Source organism: Dipodomys merriami, unplaced genomic scaffold (genome assembly GCF_024711535.1).
Source record: "Dipodomys merriami isolate MVZ:Mamm:240054 unplaced genomic scaffold, mDipMer1.0.p SCAF_14, whole genome shotgun sequence".
NCBI lineage: Eukaryota > Metazoa > Chordata > Mammalia > Rodentia > Heteromyidae > Dipodomys > Dipodomys merriami.
In genome coordinates, this window is record NW_027202715.1 from 24,348,555 (window position 1) to 24,358,714 (window position 10,160).

Here is a 10,160-nt window from a genome sequence, read left to right on the forward strand (position 1 = left end):
TGGTCCATGGTCCATGTATTTATAAATCCTATCCATTGGCACAATATATAAAGAAGATAAACACATTCATCTCTCTTTATTAATTATTATAGATTCAAACAATTCTGAACTTGCTTTTGTTGTTCAGTTTAAATACTATTTATCAATAATATACCTGAAAATGCCCAGGAATATAGCTAATATGAAATTAGCACGTCTTTTCACTATTCCCAGCCCAGTTTGGTCTCAGCAGTATCCTCACTGGCCTTTAACGGCTTCTTGTAGTATGTGTAGCCTTTCTGTACATTTAGATAAATTGTCTCTGGAAAGATCTGGACCAAATCCCATAGTGCTCTAGGATGTTCTATGCTTGTCTGGTAATCAGATTCCAAAAAAGAAGTTATTGACTATGTGCTTTCTGTGTCTTTATTTTGGACTGGAAGTCTGGCCCAAGTGGGAGAACATCAGCCATGAGTGAAAAAGCCAAGCAAGAAAGAGGTCCTAAGTTCAACCCCATTACCAGCATATACACACACAAAAGAATTAACAAGCAAACATATTAAACTTCTATGTTTTAGTCTTTTAATAGATTAAATGAGGATAATGTTTCTTCAGTGACTTGTTTGGATCATTAAATTTTCTATAAAATAATAAGGTTCTCCCAGAACTTAATTTTTTCTTCTTTCTTTCCTTCCTTCCATTTATATACTGTGACTCTGCCTTTGACCTTATAGTAGAACTACAAGTGTAATATATCATTGTTGTCTATGCTTTCCTAGACTGAGAAGGCTCCTTGAAGGCAGGGAATAATTCCTTTTGTCTTAATGTCCACTACAAAACTTAGAACAATATTAGATGCAGAGTAATAGACTTTAAAAAATGGTGACTTGTTGAGAAAAGAATACCATAGCATTTTCCTAAAGAAATAATAGAGTGATATTTTTAGGTAGGATGAGAGAAAAGCACGATAGTTACTTTTGGAGTAGCAAAGACTTCTCAGATTGTATTATGTAGGTGACTTATTCTCTGGCCTTCTTTCCAATTTATGACACACAGAAGGTCCTTTCATGCAGAGCAGGTTCAAATTTCTCTGCATGAGAAGGCTTTCATGCGTCCCTCATCCAGTTCTGGAATCTGAACCCATCTGAAAGCAGTCAGTCCTATATTCTTGCTATTGATCAGCGTAGAACTTTCAGAGGTACTGTACTAAGATCCTTCCCACGTTTCTGCTTCTACTCTTTTAGATTGACAGCTTATGAAACAAAAAATGGCCAAGACTTGCAAAAATAGGAATGAAAGAGTTAACAGAGTTGTGGTCCTTAACACAAATCTCTAACATTGGTCTTATTGAACTCCAAGAAATGCTTACAACTCATCACTACTAAGAATCTAATTAGACATTTATTGCTTATGTAATTCCAAATTAATGGCATAGAAACAAGATTTATATCTCATATATTTGTTACACCTCAGCACTCTCCATTTTAATAATCAATTGGTATTTTGTTAACACACATTAACTATCCTATTAAAACTAAATTAAATGCTATTCTGATTTGATTTTATTAACTAAATGCTGGCAACACTAATGAGGTACAGGCCATCTAAATCATTATAGGACAGCCAAATTTGGGCCTTCCTCTTAAGTGAAGTAATTTCAGAGTGAAAAACAAATGAGCAGATGCGTTCTTTGAGTTGACAATTTCATAAATACTGCACAATTCAGTTATGATGGATTTCTAACCAACATCTCAAAGGACTAAAAGAAACTTTCAGACTATTCATTTTTTTCCTGTTAAGACTGAGCTAAATATTCCTTAAAGAAGAAAATATTTCACTCATACCTTATGTTGTAAGGTTACTGATTTTTTTTAGAAGAATAAGATAATGTTGCTTAATATGAAGACTTTAATTTACCTCTTTTTGGCAAAAAAAGAGAGATCTCCCTGAAATAAACAAAACTCGACTTCCTCAAAGCAGTCGTGCATTTCTATTTGGGTGGAGAATTGGATTTTGTTTTCACTGAAGAACTGAAAGCTTAAAAGTAAGTTGCACAATAACTATTCGTTCAATTAATAATAATCAAGTACCTGTTATGTTCCAAGCTAAGTAGAATAGCATCCTATAATCTGGAACAAATATCCCTGAAGCCTTTTAAACACTATGACAGGACCTAGTGAATAGAAACATCTTGACAAAAATGGACTCATAATTCCCTTGCTTTAAGGCTTCATTCAGAAGCATAACACTTGGAGTTCATTCTTCCACACTGTAGGTTCCTTGTCTTGAAACATTAGAACAGTTGAAAGTAGTATCTGTGACCCAGCAACCATAGTAATAAATAAATAAATGGATAGATAAATAGTTCCAACCACGGGTCTTGGGCAAATGATTCCACTGGCAATTCTTCCTTTATGGGTTGCCAAACAATGATTGATAAATAAAGCTTTTTATTCTGCAGCAGAGTTCAAACAATTCTAACAAATTTCTAATTGGAGCTTTGTGCTAAGTGGAATAGTGTTCATGTAGGGAACCACATTCTGGTTTGCAAGGGAAAATTTGCATGTTTACCTGTTTTCCTGAACCAACAGTTAACAGTGCTAACCTTCTCATTCAAAAGATCCTAACGCTGAAGATAAATTATATAATCAACGCAAGTATGAACTGTGAGCTAGTGGCAAGAGGTATAACTTCCAGTGGAGATAGGCTGAACCCATCCCCCCCCCTTTTTTTTTTGTTTGGTCAGATGTGGGGCTTGAACTCTGGGCCTGGGCGCTGTCCCTCAGCTCTTCAGCTCAAGGCGAGCGCTCTACCACTTGGGCTACAGTGCCACTTCCGGTTTTCTGGTGGTTTATTGGAGATAGGAGTCTCACGGTCTCTCCTGCCCGGGCTGGCTTTGAACCGCGATCCTCAGATCTCAGCCTCCTGAGTAGCTAGGATTACAGGCGTGAGCCACCAGCGCCCGGCAGCCATCCCCTTTTATCTCCCTACTTTTATCAGTCAAAAATGAGTCCTATGCTTAACATGTTCAATATAAAAATTTTCTAAAGTTTTTTTTAATAAATTTTCTAAAAAATTTTCTAAAATTTTCAAAACTTTCTGGTTTTCCTTCATCTGGGACTATCTACGACTTTGAACAAAATCCCACTAAAATTCAACCTCATGTCATGGACCAAATCAAAGAGTTGATGCTTCTCAATCTATTAAGATACTATCCAAGGGCTAGAGAATTAGCTCAGGGCTAAGAACACTTGACATGTAATCATGAAGCTTTGAGTTCAGACCCCAGCACTCACCAACAAAACAACAGCAAAATGATGTGATCCAATGAAACCTTTAAATTAGACAAAATGTATTAAGAAGAGATTTAAGCCTAGGAGCACTTGGAGTAGTCTGGTAGACACAAGTTTCTAACAACTGAACATATCTACCCAGACATCTTTCAAAACAGGAATAATAATAAAATAGGTAGAATGCTGTTTTTCTTGTACTGCCAATTAAATCAGATCAAAGAGAATCCTCAAGACCTAAGATAACCCTCTCTTCTCCACTCTTTCTGTTTGAGCAGAAGTAGAGAGAGAGAGAAAGTCCTTCAGCTTTCTGGGAGATCATGTGTTACAGTTTTCTATTGAAATACAAATGAAGATGACACTGAAAAAGAAAGTTCCTGAAGGACTACTGGGGAAATGTCTGGGGAGTTACTTACAGGGAGTTGAACGGAAGTCCAATCAAGGAATAGTTTTCTCTCCTAGACAACATCTGACTAAGTAAATTTCAGAATTGGAAGAGCCTGTAACAGCTGCATGAGTCCCAGCTGTGTAGAATAAAGCCACCATCCCTGATCTACAGCAGAATGGTTATGTAAAGGGCAGATCACTTTCTGCGGTTCTTCCTGTAGTTTCAAATTAAGGATAGTTGCAACCATAGCTGATATACTATTGCTCTACTAGCAGTCAGTACCACAACAGATGAATTCAAGGCAACACAGTTTCACTCACAGTAGAAAGTTAACTGGAATTTTTTCTGGAGAAAATATATTCTATTTGCACAGTATTGATAGGAAGCCATGTTGGGGCTCTTCTCTTGGATTTTTTTCCATTATCACATGGACTATTCACAACCCTTTGTGATAGGCAAACACTTGACATGGGGTGAGACCATATAGACTCAGCTTTTAGGGAGACAAGTTGAAAAATGGTATATATGATAGAAGACAGGCACATGTTAAATCAGGGAAGCTGGTAGCTAAGTAACTTGCATTTGCAATGCTGAGCCTCCACAGCTCTGGCTCGTTCCTCTCATCTAACTACAAAATCAGAGAAAGCATATTGTTGAAGCTTGAACACTTATGGGCAATTTCTATTCTTACGCTACTGATATTGCATTTGTGGAACCATAAGGGATCCCTGGTGGCTGATTCAACACGTACCAATTTCTAGAATTTTACTTTACAGCCAAATAATGTGTCCTGCTAAACAGAGTGTTGCCTTGTACAGGGACAAGGTGATTTAAAAATCAAGCTCAAGTTTTATTTACAATAAAATTCAAGATAAAATAATGTTTTCCTGCTAGGTGATGTTAAGGGTATGACTTGGAGGATGGAATGCTAAAGAATTAAGAAAGTTACCGAAGAATCATTGGGTGTTTTTACAAGCATGCCATGAATACAGGCTCAGATGGGGATAGTGTATCCAGGGATTAGCAGTAGTCAGCCATGGATGATTATAAATTGGAATTCTTAAAATTAGTAAGTATTGGGAAGTGCAGTCTTTTCATATTTCAATCACAGATAACCAATGAAAATAACAAAATACAAATCAATCAAGAATTTCCTCAAATCTTCATTTTCAATGAACTGATCAGCTACATAAGAATTGTGACAAGTTAGCTTTATTATTTTTAATTAATTATAATTAGTGATAAATTATCTATTTGATGATTACCTTAAACAATAAAGCAAAGTAAATAGCTAAGAGGTTAATATTTTTAAAGTTTTAAAAGTAATACGTGTTTTAAAAGTTTGAAAAGTTCTGCATGAACAGTCTGAGATCAAAAAGAAAAAAATAATCTACAGATGAAAGTACAAAAACATTAAAACTTTTCCCTGTGAATGAGAATATAGAAACTGAATATTGGAGTATAAAATAGAGAAGATATTTTTAAAGTAAAAGAAAATAGTAAATAAAAAAGAGGAACAAACACTCCACAACGGCAAAATACAGAACATAAAGGTAATGTTCGCACACACACATATATGTGAACACACACACAATAATTTTTTTTTTTGGGTCCAGTCCTGGGGCCTGAACTCTGGGCCTGGGTGCTGTCCCTTAGCTCTTCAGCTCAAGGCTAGCACTCTACCACTTGAGCCACAGCTCCACTTCTGGATTTTTTCTTTTTGCTTATGTGGTGCTGAGAAATCGAACCCAGGGCCTCAGGCATGCAAGGCAAGTGCTCTACCACTGAGCCACCTTCCCAGCCCCCACACACAATAATTTTAATTGTGTTAATATGTACATATTTTTAAAGTTTAACTGCAACATTGATAAAAATGAGAATGGAATACCTTTTTATATATAATGACTGCATCAAACTGATACTCCCAGAGTCTGTAGCACAGAAAATATTAATAAATTGGTAGGACATTGACTGGGTCAATTTGGTGATAAAATTTAGCCTAACTTAGAATTTCATATTACCTAAGTTTATCCAGCAGGAAACATCATGGTTACATGCTACAGTAGATGCTGTTAGGGACCACTCCTATCTCTTCTATCAATGCTACCTGAATTACAACTGCCTCCTTAATAATACTCTGCCTGGTATTTTTTCTGGAAGGAATTATGCCAAATGATGAGGTTGACTGGAAACTCAACTCTCCTGGACACAGACCTCAGCCAAGAATTGACAGAAGTTAAGAATCCTCACCTTGAGTTCAGTCCTGTCTTTTAAAAGTAAGAGGTGAGTGAAGATTTGGATGACTTAACACTACTGACTTGACTACAAGAAACCATATGTTGACTTTCTTCCTTTCCCTTTCTCTTGTCCTTTACTGATTTGTGGATGATGCTTCCTGGATTACTACCAAATAAATTACTTATGTTTTAATCTGTGTTTCCAAGTCACCATGTGGGAGAAATGAATGTAACTGAATGCTTATCACAATGTTATTTATAATGTCAGAAAACTAGAACTGTGAAATGCAGGTAATAATAATAGGTCCTTCAGCATTATGATACAATAAGCAGTCATTCAAATATGAAGAAGAATATTTAGTGTCCTAAGAAGGGACGTGGGATAGTGGAGTGGTTATGATCACAACTTCTAGAATGAGATATTATCTCAAGGTTTGCTTCCATCAATAGCTCATTTGATGACTTTAGGCAGATACTTCATTATAAGTGTCACTTTCTTGACAGGTAAAACAAGAATGGCAGTAGTATCTCACAGCATTACTGTGATGATTAAATGAGACAATAGTTCTTATAAAGTATTTAGCCTAGTGTCTGAGACACAGTAATAATCATTATGGCATATTAATCATCTTGACATAAAGTTTAAGATACAAGTTTAAAAGATACCATGTTCCATCACTCTCTCTCTCTCTCTCTCTCTCTATCTCTCTCTCTCTCTCTCTCTCTCTCTCACACACACACACACACACACACACACACATATTCATAATACATTCATATGCATGAATTCTCACATATACATGTTTACAGAGTAGAAAATGGGATATATATAAAATACTAATAGCATCTTTCTAAAAACTAAGATAATGGATATTTTTGTGTCTTTCTTTGGTTTTATATTTATTACTTTCATATTCTGATGACAAGAGTTACTTACAATAAATTTAACTCAAGAAGATACAGTAACCAAATTTCTTCACAGAAAAATGTCAGGTTTTGGTCTAAAGTGAGCTAATCCTTGTTGATGAAATTGAAGGAAATGCTGTCACAGATCTTCATGAACAAGGTTAAGTCTTCAGTCAGGAAGAGGTTTCCCTTCAGATAATGTTGATGATGGATGAATCTCATTGTTCATTAAATAGAATGTCTTGTCACAGACCCATGCAAACACAAATACTACCAAAGACTGAGCTTGACTAACTCTAGCATCTGAGATATAAAATAGTTGACAGTTTAGGAACTTTCCTTCTTTAAACATCAAAACCATCGAAGAATCTTACAGCCTGTTTCATGGTATCAAAATCAGTGAGTTGCTTCAGGAAGATTGACATTGTGTTAAGCTTTCCTTCCTCAGAATTTCAGATTCCATTAAGTTTGAGCCACTTTACAAATGGACAATAAATCCAATAGCATATACCTTTACCCTTAACTGATGAGGTATGAATAAAAATAGCTGTGCTCTTTTGAGCAAATGAGAAATGCCCTCTTCCAGCATGTGCAGATGCATATGTATTAATCAATGTTTCTCATTTGAGGGATCAAATTGACACTCAACATTCCCCATGAGTCTCTGATCTGAGACTTAAATAACTTTCTGCTATTCATCCATCTATCTGGATAAAATAACCTAATCTGTATTGTCAGCTTCTATGTCTTCCAAGTAGTCCAGAAACTAAAATTAGAGGATCAGAATTTTTTAACCTATGATTTGATCACTTTTAGCATTGACTCATGTAGTTAATTGGAAATTTTCACAGTATGGGTTCTGATGAATCATATAATGAAAATTATATAATGTTATATAATGAAAGCACCAAAATCCTTTAGAATTTAAGAGAAAAAGCATGAAAAAATTTAACTTTGTCCCTATAGATGCCCTTGTATGAATTCTGTACTTTTTTTTAGGTTTAGAGCAAATTTATTAGACTGTTTTACCCACAGGTGATTAATGCATACAATGCATTAATTAATTAATTAATTAATGCCAACAAGGATCCTGCAAAGTGAGCCATTCAAATAACGTGCTGAAAGCATTTAGCTAGGAAAGATATTAAGAGAAATTTGGAGATTAAGGATGAGGGCACATTAAATACAGAAAATGTGATAAAGAACCTAGAACTTTTGGCAAAGAAGTATAAGAGCCCTTGGTGTTGAATGGACTACTAAATAGATCATATGAACATGATCATTTAACGACTTCTCTCTTCACTGCAACTATTATGTCCTTAAAATGCAAGTCCATAAAGGAATAAATGGCTGAATCTCTAGTTCTAAGATGATAGTGATTCTTTGTTGAGACACAGACAATCTAACAATCTGGAGTTCGTAGATGAAAGCCAAAAATGAGCACATCTGTGACATACTAATGAAAGACAGGAGGAAGAAAGCTAACATGAGTTGATGTGGTCATTTCTATGTGTGGGCTCTGCACCAAGAAACTAGTGCTTATCTGTTTAGTCAACAAATAGTTATTGAACATCTGCTGTGATTAATGGATGTACTAGGACCCTGAGATATCACCTTATGGAGGATAAAATCCCTTTCTCCTTATATCCCAGCAAGGGAGACAGAATATCCCAAAATTAATTTAATTATAATTCTGTTCTATATTGTGAAGGGGTAGGACAGGCACTTTGAGTGAGAATTTAAAGAACAGGGACCTTTCACAGCATAATGGATCATATCAGAAGGAAAATCATATTTACAAGGAATCATTAAGCATGAATAGAAATTGGCTGGGCAGAGGTAAGTGCAGTGGCTCATGCCTGTAATCCTAGCTACAGGAGAAATCCCTTAGGCAAAAGTTTACATCTTTAAAGGTGGACTTGGTAGCATGTGCTTTTCAGCCCAGCTCCACAGGAAAGGTAAATGGGAGGATCACAGTCAAGACTGACCTGAGTGGAAAGAGAGACCCTATTTGAACAATAACTAAAGTAAAAAGAACTGGGGATATGGCTCATGTGGTAGAGCACCTGTTTATCAAGCACCAAGTCCTTGAGTTTATACCCTAATAACTCTGGACAGCAGATGAAAGAGCATTCACTAGGACCTAAAGCAGAAGGTAGGTTTAAAAGTTCCTGTCACCTTTGGTCAATAGACAAGACTTGCACAGATATTTTATTTATCTCTTAAATTACTTATTCAGGATCTCCTTGCTAGTGCCTAGGTGGTAAGGTTCAATACTAAGTCTATGGAAGTTGAAGACGCATGTATTTTTCCTGGCTGGCAAGTGTAGCTGATTCCTTTTGACTAATGTACCTATATCCTTCTGGCATCAGGGTTGGATGACCTAAACATGCACTCTGTTTGAGTTTCCCATCTTTTGGAAGAAAGATCTGTTAGTAGGTCATCAGAAGGAACCATGAAATATTTATCCAGGGCTGGGCAAGTTCTGCTAAGAATCAATTCTACAGCACTCAGGGGTAGTAAAGAATGTCCTTTGTTCCTAGAAAGATAGCGTGAGGAGGTATTCCTGTGTTTTGCAAAGCTCAAAGCAGCACTGGGCATTATATTTACCATGTGGAAAAGATCATCATTATGACTTATTTACCATCTTTAAAGTTTCTAGTTGCTACTTAAAAACACTTCTAACCAACTCCCAATGCACCCGAGTTGATTATAGTTATTATTAAGCTGAAAGTTAAGAAATTGCTCATAAGAAATCTGCATCCTGTCATGTACCAAAGCCGCACATATTTGTTCAGATCCTTTTTCTCAGAGTGTAGATAAACATTTCCCCATGTCAGGGGGCTTTTCAACACTTCAATGGCATAGTGGGAAGCCCTTTCGAACCCAGAGTGCAATTACTAAAACTTAAGGTAAGTGGGGAGGGGAACAGAAAACGTGATTGCCAACCCAAACAAGCGAGGTCCAGGGGACGGCTTAAGTTGCGCATTAAGTATAATCTTTTGGCTTTGACAAGAAGGTGAGGTGACCAGTAATTAGCCATTCAAGTTGAACCCTAAGCAGCATGACTTGGATGGGAAGTGGGCGGCTGCCCAGCCCACAGTTTCTGGCATTTGAGAGCTTTGCAGGCAGGAACTCATCTTGAGCCTAATAAAATGATTTACTAGAGTGAAGTTGTTAGTTTGTTTTTGAATGTGCACAATTGGGTTTGGCTTTTGTGTTGTGATGGTTGTGGTGGTGGTGGTTTCTCCGGTGGGACTCAGAAGGATGGATGACAGCACTAGTTAAGTGCCTCCTGAAAACGTGGTCCATCTTCTGTGACCTCTCAGTCAGGAGCTCACCTTTCCTCACTTCAACAAA